The sequence below is a fragment of the Leptosomus discolor genome, chromosome 1 (genome assembly GCF_034619465.1).
Source record: "Leptosomus discolor isolate bLepDis1 chromosome 1, bLepDis1.hap2, whole genome shotgun sequence".
Taxonomy (NCBI): Eukaryota; Metazoa; Chordata; class Aves; order Leptosomiformes; family Leptosomidae; genus Leptosomus; species Leptosomus discolor.
Window position 1 is genome coordinate 1,457,574 of NC_141391.1, and position 10,129 is coordinate 1,467,702.

Consider the following 10,129-nt stretch of genomic DNA (forward strand, 5'->3'; position numbering starts at 1 on the left):
AGCCAGCAGCTCCTCTCCACATGGTGGATGGATACCTGTGTTAGAGGTGCTGGTGAAGCACCAGCTCTGCTTCCCTCCAATCTCCTCGGTGGGCACAGTGGGGATTTCTGGTCCATATTTCATCCCCATTTCTTGCCCTTCTCTGGCACCATGTCCCAAGCACAAACACGCCAAAATGTCCCAACTAAAGTGCTGCTGAGAAACGTGGCAGGTATCGGCCACGCACAGTAGCACTTGGTTAAAATAATCCGTTAAACCAGCAAGGAAGGTGGCTTGGTGTCCTAGAAAACATCACAAAGAGGAGTTCTGTTCACTGTTCTGGGTCTGGCTAAAATGCTGATGCTGATTTTTTGCCCCTGTTGTTATTTCTCAGACAACCTGCTGCCCTCCAGCCTCTCTTCCCTGCCACGTTTTCCCCCTCCCCTTCATCTCAGTTTAGGGCCAGGATAGATCTGCTTTCTGCAGGAGAAACCCTCCTCGGGGGGGCGTGAAAGGACAAATACTTGGCTTTGCGTGTGTTGTTTGCACACTATGGCTAAGGCACTGGTATTTCCCCAGTGCTCCCACCATCGCCAATCGTGGGAGGTCACTGTAATTCAGCGGTAGGCAGCAAAGAGCTCTACATAATCCCAGGCCTTGTCCCCAAATATTCAGAAATCTCTAGCTGATTCCCTTTGTGGCATTAAGCGCTTACGTTGTCCTTTGCAAACAAGCCTCAGCTTTGGTTGATTGGATAAACCAATTAAGACCCTTCCTGAGCCGAAGGGAAAGGGAGCCAGGCAAATCCTCAGGGATGCTTAGACCTGCTCAGGGCACATCAACCAGGATGTAAAGAGCAGTGTTGAAATCAAAAGAGATGGGGAGGGAGGGACAGAGGGAGGGAAGGAGGAGAGAAACGTTTGCAACACTTTGGACCAAGCAGAAGGGCCTGGGGCAGCATCAAAGGAAGGCTAAGGGAAGGGAAACACCCCGTGCCAGGGTGATTTCCCAAGGGAAACCACCCTGAGCTTGACATTGTGTCCAACCACGGTGCCATGGAGAACTGGAGAAGGGGCCAAAGCCTGGATCCCACAGCGGGAAGGGCAGAGCTCTATTGATCTGTCCTGCCCGTACGTGCATGTTCAAATACAGGGAGAGATTTTGCAGCCAGCTCGAAGACATTGTAGAGAGATGGAAAAATATGTCCAAGCAGGTCATGGAGACCTTCTGCATCACTCTTTGGAGCAATGACCCCTTACATCTCTCTCTAGAGGAGGGCAAGGGAGCTACTTCTGGTCCATGGGTGAATTTTTTTGGCCAGCTGTGCTGCCGTGATAGCCTCAGGGCTCCCTCCAGAGGACACCCCTTCCCTCCCGCCACGCACGTTGCTCCAAACACCACAAAATCAGCGGGACCCATATGAGAGCTACGGTCCCCATGGCTGGGTGGTCAGTGCCAACACGCAGGGCACAGGACATCCCCCACGTGATGCTGACCTGCTTGGAAAAGCAGCTGGCCCTGCCGAAGGGCTGGTTTTACCCTTTCTGACCTCTTTACACCACTCGATCCCAATTCCCATCAGCTCCTGAGTCCTGTCTGGATCAAGGTGCCGGTAGCTGCTCAAATATCGTTATTTATAGCGGTGATTTTTAATCCCAGGTACGCAAAAGGCAGCGGAGCAAAGCAATCTAGTTGGAAAGCACGTGATTTTGGACCTAATCCCAGAGGGGCAGGATGTGTCCGTGCCCCCAAGGCTGGCAGCACATGATTCCCTCTCCTATCTCTGGCACAGCCCAGGGTTGGTTGGCCCTGGAGGCGGCTCTGCAGAGCTGAAACGTTTCTGGGCTTTGCAGCCTGGCAGGGGTTTGCCGATGGCCATTCTCCTGCCTGTTATCTCAGCCCAGCCCCCTGCGTCTGTACCAGCCTTTATCTCCCCCCAAACACTCTCCCTGTGCTTATAAACAGGGGGTACTTTTAAACTGGGAGCACATCCCTTCCCTGCCAGCTGGTTTGGCAGCAGTCTGGGCAAGCGCAGTGGCACGGAGGAGTGATTTGGGGCAGTAAATACGTTGTCGTCGCCATTTTTCCGTCTATTTTTTTCTTCTTTTTCTCTTTACATCACCACTTTGGTTCTCAACCTGGAAGCCAGTTTGCCCCAGCCTGAATGCACTGGGAGGGATGGGAGAGGCGTTCCAGGAGGTATTTCTGGAGGAGAGGGACCTCCAGCCCCCCACGCATGGAGCAATGCAGGGCTCGATGTCTCTATCCCCTTATCTGCGGTGGGTGAAAGGTGCGAGATTCCCCCTAAGGCACGGAGCCAAGCGGCCCTGGAGGACAAGCACAGGCTGGAGTCAGTGCCCGGTGGGAACGGGACTGTTTGGGCTAAGGGAGAGGCTGATGAGAACTGCTCAAGGCCCTCGGACCTCGCTGCAGCAGCAGCAAGAGTGAGGAGCTGGAGCAGAGGGCCCAGCTCGGACATCCCACCATACATGGTACCTGCTCTGCCCCCGATGGTCGAGGCCAAGCATCCCAGGATTTGTTTTCGCTGTGATTGCTGGAGACTTAGTGATCTGGGGGCATTTGTGGTTGCCTGATACCCCCTCCAAGCCTTGATCAGCAATGCTTTTTGGGAACCAGGTGACTGGTGGGCCTCTGTGTCCCCTAAAATTGCCTGGGGCCACCCAAAGCATCACTGCTCAAGCACCAGTGGCACTTTGTGCCCTGAGCCACGTGGCTCACGGCCATAACAGTTCTTCTGAACACCTCCTGGGAAAGCATTGAGCTTCAGCCCTTTGACTCTCCCACCCAGAGCAACCTTCCCTGCCCCGCTCCCCTCTACACCCCATGTCCATGGTGTCGGTGAGGTGTGAGAGGCCCTCGAGGGACAGAAAGTAGGAAGTGGGGCAAAGAATAGGTGCCTCTTCGTGCCACAAATCCTTCTCTAACCTTCACTTAACCAAGTAGTTTCTCATCAGCCCAGTATTTCACTTGCTTTCCCCCCAAACCAGCTGCGACGTTGGCTCTTTGTGCTCAGCCTTTCACCTAAGCCACCAGCCTCCAAACTCAGGGGTTACCTTGGTCCAGCCGAGGAAGACAGTTGCCACCAATGACAGCAGCCACAGAGAGCCTGGGGAGGAAACACCTAAAGCAAAGGAGGCATGAGAGGCTTTTCTGTGGTGTGTATAGACCCATGTACCACACACATCCTTCCAGCTTCATCCTCATCTTCATCCTCTTCTTACTTTCTATGAGTGTGAAAAGTTCTGAGTGAACATTCTCCAGAACAGCAGTCATGGGAATTTGGACGTGATTGTCTCAAAAGCCCCAAGGTTGACGCTTTCCACAGCCTGGAACACATCTTTAAGGCGACTGGGATGGTGAACCTGGCTTGGCAGAGCATCTGGATAAGTATGGATGCCTCTCCTGGGGGAAGGGGGGTCATCTGTCCTGGTTTCAGCAGGTAAATTTCAACAGTTGGAGTGTGAGAGGACTCTCTAGCACCAGAGGAGGATACTTCAGAAAGAAAGCTGATGCCATCTCCAGACATGCAAGGTGAATCATGCTCTGGAAGCAGCTGGTTCTCCCCATGGTCTGTAGAAGCAGCCCCAAGACTCAAACATGGACTCATCAGCCCAAAATTAGGCATCTAGGATTGATGTCCACCCGGTGTAGCTACCCAGACTCTCCGTCAGGAGGGATGTAGATACTTCCCAGAGTTATTCACCTCCAGCTGTGACCATACTGCCTCTCCAAACCAGTTGGAAAGGGACCCACCTCCAAGTGGAGCAGGTCGAGAAGCCGCCATTCCCAGATGTTTCTCCAGGAGCAGCCCCCTGGCTCACCTCATGAGAGCGCTGACATCTCTTCCAGCTGTGCTAACATCTGGGCTTTGCTTTCCTGCAGGAGCACTTGCTTCAGAGGACAGAAGTTCATCCGCTTCAGCCAGAGCTTTTATTTCTGATCTAATGACGAACCCACGGCACTTATCCTCTGCAGCGCGCCTGGAGGCTGGCTGGGATTTACTGGGGAGGGTGGAGGAGGGCAACGAGCTCACCGTACCCTCACAGGGCCACCACATGGGGCAAAGCAGCGCTGCCTGCAGCTCTGATGGGCAGGAGAAAGCCTGATATAACTGCTTGGAAAGGGCTGGCAGTAGCAGCCCCTCCACTTTGCAAAGGAGCAGACAGAGCCTAGGACAGTGTGTCCCCATTACACCAAACTGTGGCTCCCAAGGACTTTCCTGGTCATCTCCTAGGCACAGAAGAGACTCCCACCTTCCCACATAAATGGATGGGTTTTATTTCCTAAGGGTGTCCTTTCCTCCCTTCCCTTCCTCAGAATGGCTGCAGGAACCTCTGGAGACCACCTAGTCCAAACACATGCTCAAGTAGGTTGACCAGGAGCAGGTTTCCCAGGGCCATGTTGAGGTGGGTTTTGAGCATCTCCAAGCATGGAGTCTCCACAACCTCAGTGGGCAGTTTGTGGCAGTGCTTGACCACCCTCACAGTAGCAAAATCCTTTTCTTACATTTAAACAGCTTTTCTTGTGTTGCAGTTTGTGCTCATTGCCTCCTGTCCTGTCACTGGGCACCACTCAGAAGAGTCTGGCTGTTTTCTTTATTCCCACCCCATCAGGTATTTATATAAATGATAAAATCCCCCCAAGCCTTCTCGTCTCCAGGCTGGACAGTCCCAGTGTTCTCAGCCTTTCCTCCTATGAAAGATGTTCCAGTCCCTTCATCATCTTCATGGACGCCCATTGGACTCACTCCAGTAAGTCCATGTCCTTCTTGCGCTGGGGAGCCCCAGAAGCCCACCAGGACACCCACGTCCTGCTCTGCAGAGCTTCTTTCCAGCTGCTCATCACCAGCCTGTCCTGGTGCCTGGGGTTAATCCTCCCCAGGGGCAGGACTTTCCAATTCCACTGGTTCAACTCCATGAAGTTCCTGTCTGCCCCTTTCTCAACACTTGGCCAGGTCCCTCTGGATGGCAACACGTCCATCAGGTGTTTCAGCCACTTCTCCCAGTTTCACATCACCTTTCCCTTTGTCAGGGCTTCCTAAAGGACAGGGAGTCATGGGCCATTCCTGGACTGGTAGGGCAAGGAACTTTCCTGCCAGGACCCATCCCACCATCCCCAAGAGAGGTGACTAGGGCAGACCTAGAGAGGGGACAGCCAAGGGAATCTCCCAGTCAGGCAAGTTCATGGTCTGAGACCAAACCAGAGCATCAATCCACAGGAGCCCACAGCCTAGCAGGGCCGTGGTGGGGCTGGAGACAACTACAGTGTCACTGGGGCAGGTACTGAAATGGGGGTCCTGGGTCCCCGGGCAGGGTTGGAGGACACCCATGGGGAGGCTGGGCAAGGCAATTAAAACAAACTAGTGTCCCCAGGGCCCCAACACTTGTCTGTTCTCTCCCAAGTGGCCAGGACTGATGACAAGCAGGAGGCAGCAGACCGGATGGATGAGGACACAGACACGGGGCAGGTCCCTTGAAGACCTTGTGAGCCTTGGTCATCTGCTTAAGATCATAATAGCTGAGAGGTTGATGGGGTCAAGAAGAGATTTTCCCTCCTGGTTTGGGATGTGGAAATTTTCATGGAGGCTTTGGCTCAGTTTCTCTCCTTCCACAACACCAGCTTCAGCTGAGATGAGCGTGGCTCCATGCAAAAAGACCCCATGGCCCAAGGTGATGGTAGTCTTGTTTCTGTTAGGGATTTTCCGTTTTCTTTAGATCTTTATCTTGCAAACAGGCACAAGAGTCACTTCCCCTCCTTAGCACGGAGTCGGCACCATCAGAGAGACAGACCCACCTCAGCTGGGACCTTGGGGTGGTCTCACCCTGTCTGATCTCCAGCCGTGACACTCGGGAGGGCTCTGGGCAGGCTACGATGGATGAAAGCGATTTGGTTCCCCATTGTCCTTGTATGGGAATTTGGATGGAAATAAATGCGTAAGAAGCTAGCCAAAAGGAAATACTCCGTGAGAGATGTCAAAGCAGATTTTCAGAACTGTATACAAACTTCCCAGCAGCCAAGAGCGGGAATAAAGAGGGAAATAACTACAGAAAAGGACAGTTTTACTATTAAAAACTTCCTGAATCATTCCTACCCAAAAGAACAATCAACTCTTACTCATTTTACTCGAAAATAGAGACCTAGGACAGGGCTGCATCATCCTGCACCAGAGCAGGCGAGACATGTGGCGTGTGGAAGAGGGACCTTCCTAAATCTGGAAAGGGGTCTGTGTCCCTGCGGTACCCATGTGCCTCTCAGGGACAAGGTTTTTCTTCTCAGTGGCATCTCTCCATAGCAGGGATGTCCTGCCGGCTCCTCTCTGCTTGAGGAGAAGAGGTCCTGGGCACCAGAGCTGGGGAGGGGAGAAGTTTTTCATCTCCTCCAGCTGGCTTTAGAGAAGACACCCATCTGGTGTCTTCTCCAGGACTATGTGGATTTTAACACCGAACAATTCCCAAAGCTTGGCTGAGGCCTCTGCTTTTGTGCTTGCCTTGGCACGGGGCCATTGCATGAGTCATAAACCGCTCGCTGTTTGTTTAATGTACCAATTCCGGCTCTATTGGATCTCTAAGAGGGAAGTTAATTCATAAGCCAAATCAATATTAACTGCCTGAGGAGGAGGAGGAGGAGGAAGAGAAGGAGAAAGCAGCCGGTTCGATGCTACAGCCACACCAGTGCGCTCTTTCACGTTGCCTGCCGCTGTGAACACATCTTCCCCACCCAATGGTCCTAGGACGATGTGACAATCCTAGGATCTCTGTCACAGGACATACGTGGATACCTCCTCTCCAGGCCCTGTGTGATACCCACAAAGACTTTCTGGGGACCTAAGGGAGGAACACAACCCGCTGGAGCCATCTGCTTGGAAGACGCCCAAAGAAATCCGCCCGTCTGCACGCGGGTCCCAGCGCCCTTAAGAGTGAGTTGGTGACGTCTCTGATACCTGAGAGCTCTCCTGTGTGACTGCCTGGCGAGCAAGGGGCATGCAGAGAAGGGAGGAGCCGGCTGGTCTGCCGAAATGAGCAAGGAAGAGGGAGAAGAGCCAATGGAGGAACACATCAGGGAGCCAGCGGGGTGGGAGCCAAGCCCTGGAGCTGTCCTGTTTGTTTGCAGCCGTAAAAACCTCGCGCACACGTGAACACGACGGACGTAAGCGCTGCCTCTGGAGGTTGTGAGCTACCAACGTGGGAATGGCCAAAACAGATCATTGCTGCGTGGACTCACGGGCCTCCTGGTGCCTCTAAAATACCAGAGATTGGGGCGTTTGAACCCTCACCCAGGAGCAGATCAACCACACGGGAGGAAGTTCAGCCATTACACTTGGACCGAGCAGAGAGGCACGTTCAGGCGCGCCAAGGTGAGAGGAGACCGCAAGGTGTGTCATGCCCAGAGGTCTTGGTTAGCCAAGAGTTGTTTGCACCTGCTCGTATCCCAGCGGAGAAAACCAGTGTTTCCTCTTACGTCTGCGTTAAAAAACAGATGTCAAGGTGCCTGGAAAAAAAAAAAAAAAAAAAAAAAAAAAGAGGTTTAACGACATGTTTAATTGCAGCCGCCTGCTCACAGCCTGTTCCCGCGGTCTCTGGAAGACGAGGTCCTGTTAGTACGTTGTGCTCAGAGCCACGGGTCTCAGGGACGGAGCCCACCACAAAACATTTCAGAGACCATCCCATGGCTCTTTCTCCCAGCACCCCGCTGAGATGAGCCAGTTCGGACCAAACAGGTCCAAGCACCAGCTGCTGCAATTGCAGTTGGTCTTGAAGAACAACGCAGCACCTTCAGCTCCCCCCCTGCAACAGAGGTTTGGAGTAATGCACAGTCACATCCCCCGTGCGAAAGGTTCTCCTCAAACCTTCCTGGAAGCCCAGTCAGCTTCTCGTCCATCATTCCCATTATTATTCTGTTTTTATTTTAATCTCATGTTTGTTATTGTTCAGTTTTCCTTTTAATAAATTTTTCTGAATATCCAAGAATAGAAGATCTTGTCAGATAATAAGAATAGAAGATCATGTCAGATAATAACAGGAAGGACATGAGAATGCGTAGCGTTACTGGAATTAAACTTATTTCACAAGGATTTTTTTTCTGTTTATGCTAAAGACTCGTCTGGGTCTCTATTCCTAAAGTTTATGTTAGAGCAGCTGCCACCCTGCTGAGATCAGGGCTCTCGGGTTGACGTCCGTGGAAAGGCAGGCGCCCAGCCACTGGCAGCTCCCAGCCTGAATAAAGAGGGTTAAAATGCTGCGTGTCTGGGTTAAAATGCTGCGTGTCTGTCCTTCCCCAAGACTGGAGCTGCGTCTGAGCTGTCTGGCGGTGTCCGGGTGGGGCAAAAAAAAAAAGAGGAAAAAAAAAGGATAAATTGGAATAAAACCAAACAAACCCTTTTTTGCAGGAAGAAGAATGAAAAACCCGTGCGCATTAGAGAGCTGATACCCTGCAAAAAACCAAAAAGCTAATTCACGGCACGCTGGAGCGGCGTGGTGAGTTCCGTCCCCCGCTGCTGCCTGCGCTGCCCGAGCAGAGCGCTGCCCACGCTGCCTGCCGGCACACGCGGGCGTGGGGGAACGAGCCGAGCTTGTTTGCCATCGGATTCCTCCTCCCCTCCGTCCCCTCCGCTGCGCGGAGCTTTCGCTGCCGCCTTGGTTTTGCAACACGTCCCCAACGGGACGGACCTGCTGGAACATTTTTGGTTTGGGCGGGTCTCGGGTGGCCCAGGACAGGCAGGTTGAGGGCAGGAGGGCTCTGCCTGCTGATCCAGGAGGCTTCACCCATCGCCGGCACGGGGGACAACCCTCTATTTGAGGGTCCTGGAGTGTTTTCTAGGTGTTGGCTGAAAGCTGGGCGTTTACTTTTGTGCAGCTGGGGAAACTGAGGCACAGATTGAGGTCATCACAGTGTCGCCCCGGGAGCTCCCCGGTCCACCCTCCCACTCCCAGCAGTCGTGGGTACAGACCTCCTTGCTCAGGATGGTCTGACAAGCCCCCCAGGGATGCACTTGACCTCCGCGTCGGCATCTCCTGAGCATCTCCTGGCCACGGCCCTCGGCCGGACGGGCCCCCAAATATCACCCTCCCTCCCTCCCAGCACCCAAACGCGTGCAAGCTGAAAGAGAAGGTGCAGCAACCATGCCTGGCTTTGCCCAGACCCAGACAACTGACGGCCAGGACCCCCCAGGCTTGTGTTTTCCTTGTTATAGCTTCACCCCTGTGTTTGTACAAAAACGTCTGGGCACCAGCTCTGCTTGGAGGTTTGTTTAGAAGATGCTGCCAAGGGTAACGCTGCTCCCAGCACCGTTGCATGAGGACCATGTCCCTGCAAAATCTGAGTCCATCCTGGGATGCTATTCCTGTCCACCTCCTTACCCTGGGCAGCAAGCTGGCCCCAGACCCCTAGTTCTTACTCGTATAAGGGTAACGTTGCCCATAACCCAGAGAAAACCCTACAGCAAGCCCTGAGTGGGTTTGCTGGAGCTTCGAGCCCTTCTCTGCTTGCATACAAGGGGATGTGAGGGGTTTCCTGATGGATTAGGTGGGGAGAAAAAGATGGGAATCGTCCCTATTTGAGGATGGAGGACGTGAAATGGTGCCTCTGTGGGGCTACTCCCAGTAAAGCCTCCAGCACGCCATGGTTCAGTCAGCAAGCAGCACAGAACAGTCTGTTATCCATAAATCAAGGTGTACTAACATCAGGGATATCTCCAAAATCTTCCTATAAGATGTTTCCATCGCATCTGGTTTAGCTGGGTAGAAACCTCAAGCGCTGGTTGGTGGTTTTTGCCAACCTGTGAGTGGTGGAAGACGAAACTTGTGTCTCAATTTTGCCCTCTTTCTGTAATTCTGCTTTTTTCCAGATAAAAGCAGTTGCTTTCATGTAAGAAAGAGACAAATTCTTGAAATAAATAAAAAAAAATTGGGATGGGACTTCCCCTTTCGCTCTCTTCAAGGGCATGGCGTGATCTTCTGGGAAGCAGAACTGAAAGGGAGAAGCGAGGACACGTGAGTTGCTCCACACAGAAAACTTTGTCGACCATGCTGGACATAAACCAGATGGTTTTTTCCCCAAAATAAATGTCTGGTTTGGTCGCCTTTGCAACGGCAGGAACAGGACACTGTGGCTTAAATATTTGCCTCAGTGG